Source organism: Canis aureus, chromosome 6 (assembly GCF_053574225.1).
Source record: "Canis aureus isolate CA01 chromosome 6, VMU_Caureus_v.1.0, whole genome shotgun sequence".
NCBI classification, from domain to species: Eukaryota; Metazoa; Chordata; class Mammalia; order Carnivora; family Canidae; genus Canis; species Canis aureus.
This window is the reverse complement of record NC_135616.1, coordinates 37,583,877-37,597,483: the sequence shown is the minus strand read 5'-3', so window position 1 is coordinate 37,597,483 and position 13,607 is coordinate 37,583,877. Positions and strand designations below refer to the sequence as shown.

General features: G+C 48.7%; 1 protein-coding gene across 2 annotated transcripts in view; it reads left to right on the top strand.

The window, feature by feature from the left end:
• Nucleotides 1-13,607, top strand: part of LOC144315733 (protein S100-A15A-like) — a 34,349-nt gene that overhangs the window by 2,394 nt on the left and 18,348 nt on the right. Inside the window, exons 1-2 of one of the 2 annotated variants that reach the window (XM_077900703.1) lie at nucleotides 10,657-10,761; nucleotides 11,086-11,189. The exons of the other annotated variant lie outside the window; for it this stretch is intronic. The gene's annotated coding sequence lies outside the window, so the exon portion shown is untranslated. Of the gene's footprint in view, nucleotides 1-10,656; nucleotides 10,762-11,085; nucleotides 11,190-13,607 lie in introns of those variants that run through there. 2 annotated transcript variants of the gene reach the window in all.

Below are 13,607 nucleotides of genomic sequence, written 5' to 3'. Positions count from 1 at the left end.
GGGACCCCGATGTGGGACTCGAACCGGGTCACCAGGATCACACCCTGGGCTGAAGGTGGCGCTAAACTGCTGAGCCACCGGAGCTGCCCAAGGGGAGAGGTTCTGATGGGAGTCTAGGTCACCCATGGGTGGGACAGTGGAAGTGGCAGTGTGACCTCATTCACCTAGCTCAGGGTCCTTTCCCGTTTGCTGTGTATAATTGATGTTAATTCTTCTACCTCATGGCCCTGCATGAAGCTGCTGTGTTTGTGAGCTGGGGTGGGCCCAGGAAGGGGAGAGGACTGAGTCACAGAATGGAGCTCTCTGTTCCTTGCCCAGCAAATCTGGAATTAGTAAGAATAAGGCCACCTTACTTTGGTGTAGCACTTTTGTTTTTACCAGACACTTTAACATCCATTGTCTTTTGTAATCCTCAGAAGACCTGCATGTGCTATGGGTTATCAGCCCCATTTGAGTGAAAAGGGAGGTAAGAGCCTCTACTTGGGCATGGGATCAGAGCTGGGCCTTCCCCAGCCCCTCGTCAGTGCACAAGTGTGCCTTTAAAAAAAATTTTTTTTTCTTTATTTAAGCCATCTCTATCCCCCACAGGGGGCTCAAATGCACGACCCAGAGGACAAGAGTTGCGTACTGTTCCAACTAAGCCAGCCAGGTGCCCCTAGTGTGCATCTTATCATGACATAGTTTGGCCATTCTTTCTTCATCTTTTTTTCTACATGTCTTAATTACATATTGAGAGTATACGAAATGATTTGTAGAACACATCTAAGATGTAAGAATCATGGCACAAAACCCTTGACTGTTACCTTTACCTTTCAACCTCTTGGATGGCCTTCCCCATCCTATCTCCTTCCCTCCAAGTGGAATCACTGTCTGGTCTCTGTGTTCATTCTTTCTTTCTTTTTCTTTCTTTCTTTCTTTCTTTCTTTCTTTCTTTCTTTCTTTCTTTCTTTCTTTTCTTTCTTTCTTTTCCTTCCTTTCCCTTTTTTTTTCTTAAGGTTTTACCCATTTATTTGACGAGAGAGGGAGAGAGAGAGAGAGAAAGAGAGAGAGCACAAGCAGGGGGAGCAGCAGAGGGAGAGGGAGAAACAGGTTTCCCACTGAGCAAGGAGGCCAACATGGGGGCTCGATCTCAGGATCCTGAGATCATGACCTGAGGCAAGGCAGATGCTCAACCACTGAACCATTACTATTCTGATCCAAATAAGTATATAAAATTAGTCCCTGGGTGGCTCAGTCTGTGAAGCATCTGCCTTCAGCTCAGGTCATGATCCTGGGGTCCTGGGACCAAGCCCCAGGTTGGGCTCCCTGGTCAATGAGGAGTCTGCTTCTCCCTCTGCCCCTCCCCCTGCTTGTGCTCTCTCTCTTTCTTTCTCTCTCTCAGATAAATAAATGAAATCTTAAAAAAATAAATTGATCAAATTAATAAAAATCATACAAAAAGTAAATGCTTTACAAAAATAAAGAAAATTAACTTTGAAAGTGAAGGTGAAATGATATCTTAAAGAAAGCACCATCTTCATCACTGGAGCTGTTTTTGGGCTGTGGTGTGTCCTCTGCTGCTGGAAACACTGATTCTACACTCAGGTCAACAGGTGGGGGTGGCTGACACCATCTTCACATAATCCCATTTCTTTTCTTTTTTTTTTTTTTTTTAAGATTTTATTTATTTATTCATGAGAGACACAGAGAGAGGCAGAGACACAGGCAGCGGGAGAAGCAGGCTTCATGCGGGAAGCCTGATGTGGGACTCGATCCCAGATCCCAGGATCAAGACCTGAGTCGAAGGCAGATGCTCAACCGCTGAACTGCCGAGGTGTCCCACATAATCCCATTTCTTGTTTGATCAATGAGATGCTTTTGAATTTTTTTCGAGGCATGTAGTCTGTTGTTAATCATAAGCTATATAGTTTCTGTATTGAAAAATATCTATTTGCTTTGTCTCCCTTAATTACTTCATTTATGGATAGAGATTCCAATTCAGAGTAACTAGTATTAGTTTCAGCGCTGAAATGTCCATCCATCATCACCTGCTCAGAGATAAGAATAATTCTTGAGGTGGGGACTTTGCTTGTTGATTGGCATTTTCTTTCTCCTCTTATAGATTATGAAGGTGTAGAAGAATGCTTTCTAATAGAGTGATCTTTGATTTGAAGTTTTATTTTTTTTAATTTTTATTTTATTTATTTATTTTTTTTAAAGATCTCATTTATTTATTCATGATAGACACAGAGAGAGAGGCAGAGACACAGGCAGAGGGAGAAGCAGGCTCCATGCTGGGAGCCCGACGCGGGACTCAATCCCGGGTCTCCAGGATCGTGCCCTGGGCCAAAGGCAGGCGCCAAATGGCGGAGCCACCCAGGGATCCCCTGATTTGAAGTTTTAATATCATCTATAATTCTTAGGAACATCTCAATATATAAAGGATTAAAATTTCAGACTTTAAAAAATACTGAAGTAGCATTGCTATACCAACAAAGATGCTAATGTTTGATCCCTAAAAATTGTACAATATAGCAGAATTCTGAAATACAGAAAACAGTCATTGTAATCATTTATTCCCTAAAACAAGCAACAGTCACATTCCCAACTAAGCAAGATGCCTGCATCCACTCTCAGTCTCTTGGGGGAGGGAAGATGTTTACAGTCTGCCCTGAGCAAACTGCCTCCAGAAATGGGTCAAATTCCTTAATGCATCCCCCGCAAAGATAAACAAATATTTCTGTTTTCTTACCAAATCTTCCTAAGTGTATAATTACCTTTTCAGTGACAGCACACAGCTCCTTCCTGTTGACGTCCCTTTATTTCAGACATCTAGATCATTTCTGGGTGTCCATTTCTCCAACCAGTCACAGATTACGTGGGCGTAAATAAATATTCTCATAAACACAGTGTTTACTTGGGAGTTAGTCTCAAGAGTATGAGTCATTACCAGAAAAAGTCAGTTCTGTGGCATAAGTCCAGCTCCAGTTTATTATTGTATGTTCTGAGAAGTGTCCTTATGCACAGCTCAGAGCCACAGCTTTAGTTTAGGAACACACAAATGTGTGATCCAGAGCTCGATCAGGAAATTACTGACTTTGGTAAGTAAAACTTCTCCAAGAAACTGGGAAAAGCCTCTAAAACAAACTGTGTGTGTGCATGTGCATATGTTTGTGTGTGTGTGTTTCCCCATCCTTTGTCCCCAGTTTGGGGAAAAATTGTACGCACTCCTCCTTCTGTGCTCCCATTCAAGGGTTAGAGCACAGGGTTGGGAATGAGTGACCTGGGGGATCAGGCTGCACTGGGGCCTGGAACCCAGGCGCTTCCACGGGAGAGAGGCTCTGAGCAACCTGGTGATGGTCTCGTTGCCAGTCCTTTGGCTGCTCCGCTCAGTGCCATCTGTCCCCTGGGAGTGCCCTGAGAGGCCTGAGGTAGCATGATTGCCATGGACAGCCTGGCAGATGGCCAGATCTTTGGACACTGGCTGGCTGGAGCAGAAACCAGAGCATTCTGCTCTTCTTTAGGGATGTGCCACACAATGCTAGTGACTGCAGCCCCACAGGGTAAGGAAAAAGTTGAATTAGACATCTTGGCCTTAGTTCTCCTACATTGCTGTCAAATTTGTCTTTGTTTAAAATCATACCAGCTTCTACTATGGATTGAATGCAGTTCCCTCCTCCCCCATTCCTATACTGAAGTCCTAATCTCCAATGTGATGGTACCTAGAGAGGTGGAGCCTGTGGGATGTGATCAGGTTTGGGAGAGGTCATCAGAGTGGAGCCCTTGGAGCCCCTGTGGGACGCCTGGGTGGCTCAGTGGTTGAGTGTCTGCCTTTGGCTCAGGGCATGATCCTGGAGTTCCGGGATCGAGTCCTGCATCGGGCTCCCCGCAGGGAAACTGCTTCTTTCTCTGCCTATATCTCTGCCTCTCTTTCTGTGTCTCTCATGAATAAATAAATAAAATTATAAAAAGAGAGAGAGGGAGAGAGAATGGAGCCCTTGTGATAGACTTGCTGCTCTCTGCAAGTAGAAAGGAGGGGAGGGCTGCTCACATACCAGACACTTGTGTGGTCTGATCTTGCCAAGTTCATGCAATCCCCTGTGTTTCCTGGCAGCCCACTCAGGTTATCCTTTATGATATATCGGATCCCAGGCACAGGTAAGAGCTCCCACAGTCCTCTATGCCCGTCCTTATCACATGAGAGTGTGACAATCCTTCTGCAAGCCTGACCACTTCCAGCTCCAGCCCCTCTCCTGATACCCACTGTGAGCTATTCAGGGCCACGGACCATGTCATCCTCATGTTTGTTGAGCACAGGGCCTACTACACAATAGGTGTTTGATGAATCTTTGTTGAAGGGATGAACTCCTTTCCACCCTGGAGAGTGTGGTGGGTTGGAGGCAGGACCTAGGGGTGGGGTTTTCACGTGGGACTGCAGTCCCACAAAGCCCCACAAACCCATCAGTCATCATTTCAGGAACACAGTGAGGGTTCATTCTTGCTGCTGAGGGGTTGGTGGGCAGGCCCAGCTCTGGTGGGCACACAGGGTGCTCTGTGCCTTTACCCGACATGGTGCTTGCCTTAATGCAGGCACTTACTATTATAATCAGCTCAATGAGTGCATGGGACTTGTGAGGTGCAGTGGACCAGCCTGTCCCCTCCAAGTGTTCTCCAATAACCCCTTCTTGGCCACCGTTTTTCTCTACCCCTGAATGAAATCCTTCTGGTCTCATAGCCTTTCCGTCTTCAGATGGGAAAAGCCCCAGTCAGAGGTTCCCCCACCCCTGGTCTTGGGGAAGCTGCCATGGGATTGGGTGAGGGCAGCATCTTCACGGGTGCCTCCTTCCTGCTCCATGGGAGCTTTGGCCCTCCAGGCAGGTGAGAGGAGAAAGTGAGACCACAAAGTTCTCTCTTCCCAATGTATTTATAATCTGGCCTTGGCATCCTCATTGGGTGGTGGGAGTAATTCTTGTGGGTTTCTCAGAGCTGCCCCTGGTTTCCAACAAAAGTCTCCACAGACTCTTCACTGGGGCCACCCTGTCTGGTAGGCCATCCCCCTTCTGTGGGGGTACACATGTGGCTGCATGTCCTGAGCAGCCACCTGGCTACTGGGGTTGCAGCCACACCTGGAGACACTTCTCCCCATCTGCTGCTGCGCAGGACGCTTCTTCCCTGTAGGTCTTGGCTGTGAGTCAGGAATCACTGCTGGTGGGTGCCAGTTCTGTAGGACACAGCCCGAGCTCTCTGAGTGGCTCTCGCCTGGGTTAGGGAGAGGGGAAGCACCCTGCCCTCACCCTCCATGGGGTGTGCGGTGGGGAACGAGGACACACCCTGCCAGCATCCCAGTTTACTCGTCTCTCTGAGCACCTCAGCCTTCCCTACCCTTGAGGTGAGGGATGGATCAAGTCACCTCCTGCCTTGAAGGTGGTTGTGTAGACATATAACAGCCTTGTTCTCAGCTTTGAGGTCACAGTGAGGGAGACAGCACCCTGTTAGTTTAGGTTTGTGGAATGAACACATGCACAGCTGAACTTAGTGTCCAGAGTGACAGGCCTGTCACCAGCAGAACTGTGGCTGTGCAGGTGGAGACGTGAGCCCTAGCTCTCGCCTTGCCTGGCATGTGTTTTTGGGAACACCACTTCCTCTCTTTCACAGTTGTCTCCTCTCTAAAATCAGGATAATTGCGGAGCCCACCATACGGTGGTGAGGTAGACCAGGGCTGCCCACAGGGATGTCCCAACTCTGGCAGAGCTTTTGGTGCTGGTGTCACTTGTCCTCGGTGGGAGGGGGGTAGGTAGCAGATGAGAGTGAGGCGGGCGGCTCAGGTTTCTTGGTTTGGCTGGAATCCTCAGGAGGAGGATGTCTGGGAGGTGGGTTCATGGTGAGGGATTCAGAGGAGGGTGAGGCTGGTTTCTGGCCCCTGGGCAGGAGGCTGTTGGAGAAGACAGGTCCCTGCCGAGGTTGCTCCTACCTACCTGTCCTTGAGGATGCTCGCTCAGTCTGCTTGGGGACAACTTGCCCTGTGGGCTTTCACCAGTGTATGTGTGTGTGTGTGTGTGTGTGTGTGCAGGGAGGGGGGTCCTGCATCCCTGAGAACTAGTCCAGTTCTTTTCTCCCCATGGGGTCACCTCTCCTCTCTGGCTGGGCGGTGCAGTGACCCGGGCTTTGGCCTGGGCAGCTGACGCATGTGCTCTTGTGGTTTTCTTGCAAACATTTCTGCAACCCCCTTCCTTGTCTTGGAAGTGGACACTTTATTTCATGATAGCTGCACAGAGCTAGTGAGTCAACGGGGACCAGGTTATTGGTATGGAAGGGCTCGGGAAGTTCAGATTTCCCCGCGAAGGCTCATGGAGGCCAGTCGGTCCTTGGTGTTACTGCCGCCTTCACGTCCAGCCACACCGTCTGACCACTGCCCCTTCCCCACCGCCACCTCAACCAGGTGGTGCTCCAAGACATACTGCCTTACTCTTACCTGCCCCACCGTGGGCATGGCTGCTCCCTCAGCACTGCTCCTGGTGCCGATGGCCTTGGCCAGCCTGCTGTGCCCAGTCCTTCCTGGCATGGTCACAGAGGAGGCACTTGATGGACAGTGGCCGACTGGCCATCCTGACCCAGCTACAGTGTGGCTCCACCTGGGTGAGTGATGCAGCAAGACAGGGCTCATCGTCAGGAAGAAATTATATCTGGATGCTGGAGTTAGATCCAGGTGATGTGGTTTCCTAAAGGCAGTTTCTGAAACTGTGCTGGAGTTTCAGTACGACAAGTTTGAGAACATGAGGGAGAAGTGAGGAAACTATTTGGAGGACATCCTCAGCCTGACATTCTCTGGAATGTTCTGTGGAAGTGGAGTTCTCTGGGTCTTTTTTTTTTTTTTTTTTTTTTAATTTATTTATGATAGGCACACAGTGAGAGAGAGAGGCAGAGACACAGGCAGAGGGAGAAGCAGGCTCCATGCACCGGGAGCCTGACGTGGGATTCGATCCCGGGTCTCCAGGATAGCGCCCTGGGCCAAAGGCAGGTGCTAAACCGCTGCGCCACCCAGGGATCCCTTCTCTGGGTCTTTTGCTATAAATATAAACTTTACATCAGTGAGGTGTCAGAATGCTCTTTTTTTCTAAGCTTCAAACCCAGCTTTTTTTTTTTTTTTTTTTTTTTTTTAAGATTTTATTTATTCGGGATCCCTGGGTGGCTCAGTGGTTGAGCGTCTGCCTTTGGCTCAGGGCAAATCCCAGTTTGGGGATCGAGTCCCACATCGGGCTCCCTGCATGGAGCCTGCTTCTCCCTCTGCCTGTGTTTCTGCCTCTCTCTGTGTATCTCATGAATAAATAAATAAAATCTTAAAAAAAGAGATTTTGTTTATTCATTTGGGAGAGAGAGAGAGAGAAAGAGGAGAGAGAGAGAGAAAGAGGAGAGAGAGAGAGAGAAAGAGAGAGAGAGAGAAAGAGAGTGCACAAGCAGGGGAAGCCAGAGGAAAAGATGGAGAAGCAGATTCCCTGCTGAGCAGGGAGACAGACCTATGTGGGACTCAATCCCAGGACCCTGAGACCATGACCCAAGCCGAAGGCAGATGCTTCACTGACTGAGCCACCCAGGTACCACAAATATTTTTTAAATAAATGAAATAGTATCAAGAATATGCTTGCAGCTTGTATGTATAGTGACTTGATTTTTTTTGTTAAATTGCTTCTCATATGAAAATATATAGAAAATAACTCTGCAAGGAGATACCTCTGGATGCTGAAACTATGTTAGGCCACCATGTTTTATGATCTCATTTTCAATGAATAGGCATTACTTTTTAAACCAGTGATATAAAACTAGTTTTATTTTGAAAAGCAAAAGTTAGAGAGATAGGGCACAGAAATCATGGAAGCAGTGGGGTTGATGGAGGCAAACAGGATTTCATGTGTTTCTGGGGAAGATCAGGAGTTTCCTGGTAAGGCTGGAGTAAGGTCCCAGGATGGAAGAAGATGCCAGATAGTCCCAGGGACAATGACTGGGACAGAACCCAAATCTGAGGAAGTTTGGGGGTGGAACTGAGGCAGATATAAGAGTGGGCTTATGACCTGGCAGTCCTGTGGCCACTCTCCCAGGGCAGTGAGTGAACTAGGTGAGGCTGAGGGTGAACACCCTCCCCTCAACCGTTGTCTGATTCAAGGCTCATTTTTCTTTAGTATTGCTCATATTTATTCCTGCAAGTTTTAGTGCTGATCTTCAATTCTTCAGAGACCCATTGGTAATTAATTCATGAATGAAGGCCTCTCCAGGACAATTTAATCCATTGTCATTGCTAACACAAGTTTTCCTTATCCCCAATTCAGAGAGAAATGGAAGGTATATCAACTAAAATAATATTAAAAAGTATAAAACTGGGCCAGAAGATAGATGAGGTAAGCTTGGACATGTTGGTGAACCATAAATCAAGAATTCTGTCAAGGGCTCATGAGGTTATATAATAAGGTAAAAGAGTCAGCTGTTTATAAAGACAAATGAATATGTGAAAATCCATGTATTCCTAAGGATGAGAGAAAAGGAAGGAGGAAGGGATAGACAGATGATGGGGGGTGGGGGTGGGGACACAGCCTTAATGAATGCCAGGATGTCATTGGTGGTCGTCAGCGTCCTCAACTCACTTCTCTGGAAATTGTGATTAAAGAGAAGGAATTAAGCATTTCTTCTGCTTCTCTGCTATGAGCTGTGTTTCAGAATAACCAAATAGCCCACTTGTGGAGGGAAAGTTCTTCCATTCAAAGAATTCAAGATAGTAAATAGAACGGTTGCCCAGAGCTGTTTTCAGTACATCTGTTGCCTCCTTGGTGGGCTTCTATAGTCTACTCCCTCAGCAACAAATCAACCTGCAATTCTGTTATCACCTCATACTTGTATTGAATACAATGTGTTCATCTCCATCATTTCTGGCTGTTCCTGGACCTGAGACTATGAGTGGCTCTCCAGGGCCACATGGAGATCTGATAATGGATCTTGACGCGGAGGCCCTAGTACCTCCAACTCATGGGTCAGTTCTTTCACGTGGGTCTTTTCTCTCTGTGATTCATTACTCCTCATCTGTGCCAGGTACTGTGTCTGGTTGTGAGGGTTTAAGGAGGGAGCTGCCTGCGGTGGAACCAGTGAGAATAAGATAGAGACCCCTGCATTCAGTACAATGTGGGAATTGAGAAATACGGATGTGGGTCCTGGGGAGTCTGGACAGAAGGGGAACTCTGTTGGGTGAAGCAGGAGGGTTTGTAAAGCAGTCAGAGAATGGGGGGAAGAGAATCACAGGCAAGGCTGAGAGAGTGGATGGAGGTTGGGAGGGGTCCCCGCAGGACGTGGTATGGTCAGGGGTCCAGAGGGGCTCGTGTGGTGGGGGGTGGGGTGCATGCAGGTGAACCTGGAGGCCTGTTCCTAGTGGAGAGTAGCCCCCTTGAAGTAGCCCCATGGCCTTTGTCTCTGGTTCTTTTGCATGTCCCTGAGGTGACAGAGTCATGGACATATCTGTATTTTTTTAAATGAATTTTTAAAGTTTTTTTTTAAAATCTAAAAGTATTTATTTATTCATGAGAGACACACACACAGAGAGAGAGAGAGAGAGAGAGAGAGAGAGAGGCAGAGGCACAGGGAGAAGCAGGCTCTACGCAGGGAGCCCAATGCGGGACTCGATCCCGGGTCCCCAGGATCAGGCCCTGGGCTGAAGGCGGCGCTAAACTGCTGAGCCACCTGAGCTGCCCACATATCTGTATTGATGATGCCTCCGGAAACCCAGTCCCTGCCCCCAGGGAACTTAGACTACAATCAGTGGTTCTCAGATTTTCTCTAGGACACAGTAAGAAAAATTCCAGCCCAACTCAAAGCAAAGCAAGAGAGAGTAAACCAAACAACCTTGGGACACTCCTTTATTTTTATTTTTATTTTTATTTTTATTTTTATTTTAATTTTAGGACACTCCTTTAAATGCAGCTTCTGGGGGACCTGGGTGGCTCAGCTGGTGAAGCACCTGCCTTGGGCGCAGGTCATGATCTCAGGGTCCTGGGATTGAGCCTCCTCCTTCAACTTCTGGCTCTGTCTCTCTCCTTTATCAGAGCAGTTCTGTTGTTGGCTATAAGTATCTGCTTTCTTCACACGATTGTTTGAAGAAAGTATTTTTGAGGGATGCCTGGGTGGCTCAGGTTGAGTATCTGCCTCCAGCTCAGGACATAATCCTTGCGTCCTGGGATTGAGTCCTGTATCAGGTCCCCCAAAGGGAGCCTGCTTCTCCCTCTGTCTGTATCTGCCTCTCTCTCCGTGTCTCTCATGAATAAATACATAAGGTCTTAAAAAAAAAAAGAAAAGATTTTTGGGATAAGAAGTTTTGGGCTTTCAGAGCCTTAATTTCAATTAAGGTTTGTTTGTTTGTTTTTTTTTTTTTAAAAGATGTATTTATTTCAGAGAAAGAGCCCTCGAATGCAGGGAGGGGCAGAGGGAGAAGCAGACTTCTTGCTGAGCATGGAGCTCACCCCAGGATCTTGAGATCTTGAAATCAAGAGTGGGCTACTTAACCTACTGAGCCTCCCAGGTACCCCAATTACAGGCTTTGAACAAGAGAGTGAGCAGTGGAGACAGTTAAAATAGAGAAATACAGTATGTGGAGAAGAGGGCCTAGGACGGGCACCCCTATTTCTGACCTGTCTGGGGGCCGCAGGCAGGTCGCTGTGTGGAAGGACAGACAGAGAAGAGGAGGTGCCGTTGGAACCTGGGGTCCTGGCAAAGACTCTACTTGAAATAGTGGAATATTCCATGGCAGAGGTGAGTGTGGATGTCTGAGGTATGAACCAGAGTTTTCTAAGTGAACGGGAGGTAGAGGGCATGGTGTGGGCAAGGGCATGGAGAGTTCAGGAAACCCTGCAGGGTGCAGTGGGCCTCCTCCTTCGAGGCCTGGTCTCTCCGGTATGGAGATGGTACTCTGCTTCCAGGTTGTTCTGGATATTTGATGAGGGAATCTGAGCCCTGCTCTCAGGGACCTTGAAGTCAAGACCAGAGGTCAAACTCAAAATATTTTCAGAAACAAGTAGCAAAATTTGTGGCAGTGAAGGACAATGCAATCTAAAGTGTAATTTACTCTATTCTCAGTGGAGGGCCCCATGCCCCGGAGAAGGAAAGCCGAGTGTCCGAGGGCAGGACCGCTGTGGTGTGGAGCTAGCGGAGTGCTGACCAGGGAGCAGCAGAGTCTCGCTGTGAGTGGGATGACCTGTGGAGTCCTCAGGCCCAGGGGGCAGTCTGTAGGGGGCTGTTGAGGGTGGTGACAGAAAGGCAATGCCTGGGTCCAGGCATTCCCTAAGCACCTGTGGAAGCTGTCAGGCTCTCTTGGCAGTGGCCCGAGACTGTCCTGAAGTGACAAAGTGAGTGGGGTTCATTCTGCTTCCCTCAAGGGAGCCTACTTTATCTATCGGCATGTAGAGAAAAGGTTTGAAGCCTCTGCTGCTGGTCCCAGAAGGCTTCAGACACCTCTGAGCCAAGGAGTGACCATGAGGAAGCAGCAACTGAAGAGATGGGAGCCTATGGAGAGGCTGGGGCATCGGTGAGAAAGAGGAGCGACCAGGAACCAGGCCCTGCCTTGGGGAGGTGGGGAGGAGCATGAAGAGATCCTTTCAAGGAAGCACGTGTCAGATTTGTTGTTTCTCGGAAAAGTGGCTGCAGGAGAAACCCAGATGACTTTGGGTCATCCCAGTAAACACATGGAAGGCTAAAGATATCATTTCCTTCAGAACAAACTGTGAGGAGCAGATAATGCTCTAAGGGACACAGGTGCCTGTATGGAGGTGGCTGCCTGAGGATCCTGCATCCATATGGGAAAGCCCATCTGGGGAATGTGGCAGATGGAATTAGGAAACCCAAAGAGTGTCAGCTGGACCGTTCTTCATGAGTCCAAGGGATCCCCCTCCTAGGCCCCTGCCGTCTGAAATCCTATCTGCTCTTTGGTGGGGGAGGCTCTGTGGAGAAGCTCAGCTCTAGAGCTTTTCACCCTTTCCTGGCTTCTTTAAGTCAAGTCTCATAACCCTGGAGTCATTGGCCTTGTCCCTAGTGTCTGAATTCTGGGGTCACCATCTCATTGGGTCTAGATAGTGGTTCTCTCTCTCTGCATGGCCTAGGCTTCCCTTGGCGTTTTATGGGGAAGTGGCAGAGTCAGGGGTCCTGGGTTCTAGTTCTATGTCTGTCATTCCACTGCCTCTGTGCAATAATCTGTCTTTCCCCCAGGGTTTCTTTGAGAGTCTAGTAAGATGATGTCACTGAAAGTGCCTTGACTGGCCCAGGGAGCCTCATTGTTGGAAAAAGTCCCTTGTTCAAAGTGTCAGTGTTCTCTACACAGCTGTCCCTGTCAGAGCGGCAGGAGGGTAAAACCAGGGCTCTGGAAATCCCTCAGTGCTGCTGGGACCTGGAGCCTACATGGCTCCCTGGACGGAGGTCCCCATGCCCCCATTACAGTCCTGGTGACTTTGCTGTGCAGATGTTCGTGTTCACGGCTATCTGCATTCTAGATCATCGATGGTGTTGCACAGGCCCTGGGGTTCACGGCTATCTGCATTCCAGATCATCGATGGTGTTGCACAGGCCCTTACCTGCCCCAGAGGCTGACACAACAAGTGTCCCATAGAGCGTGGAACACAGGTGCCTGGGAGCTGGGCTGACTTGGGTTCGAGTCCTGGATTTGCATATAGTAGATGCACATCCTGCCTGTGTTACTGAGCTGCTCAAATCCTCAATTTCCTATCTGTGTAATGGGGACAGCAATACTCAGCTTAGAGGTTGGAAAGGTGTATGTAAATCGTCAGCACAGAACTTCTGGTTCCCAGTCCAGTGTGCAAACAGTGTGGACCTTGTCGTTCCCATTCTTGCAACAAGAAAAGAGCTGAAAAAACTGAAAGCCAACAACTCTCCTTGGGTTCCTCAGAGAATCGAGGTCACAGGGCAAACCATTGTCCTGAAGATGAGAGAGAAAGACAGGAAATCCCAGCTGATGGGAGCAGAGGCCACTGCTGGAGCCTGGTGGGAGCACTTGGAGGGGACTTGGCTAGAGGGTCAGTGTGAAGAAGGCGAGTGACTAAAGCTCCTGGGGCCCGGCCTTCCGGGAGCCTTCGCACCTCCCTGAGTTTTACCTCTGGGAGTTGCGTTGGCTTCTCAAGGTGAAGATCACAGAAGAACCTCCTTGGGCTTCTAGCAAGGAGGAAAATCATAACCATTTGGAATAAGCTAGAGCTCTGTGCTCTCCTTTCCCGTTTGAAGGTAAATATTTTACCAGAGCCTATCTGACTGGGGTTTTATCAGGGCCTAGACAGCCCAGGAGATGAGAGATGCCCAATTCAGCCCCGAGGCTTTCCTGTGCCTTGTATGAGGAGGAGCTGCAAAGCTTGTGAAGGTCCCAGCCCTGGGCCAGGCCCCACTAAAAGACTGAGACCTAACCATGGGATTTCTGAAGGCTTTCTCTGTCCCCACAGCTCACCAGCACAGCAGTAGGGTCTCCTGCACGGCAATGACATTTACTGCTAAGTGTTTCCCCACTTATTCATGGGGGACATGGCCCAAGACCCACGGTGGATGCCTGAAACCCAGACTCACTGTAGCACCCTGTAGGCACAACATTTCCCAACACCTAC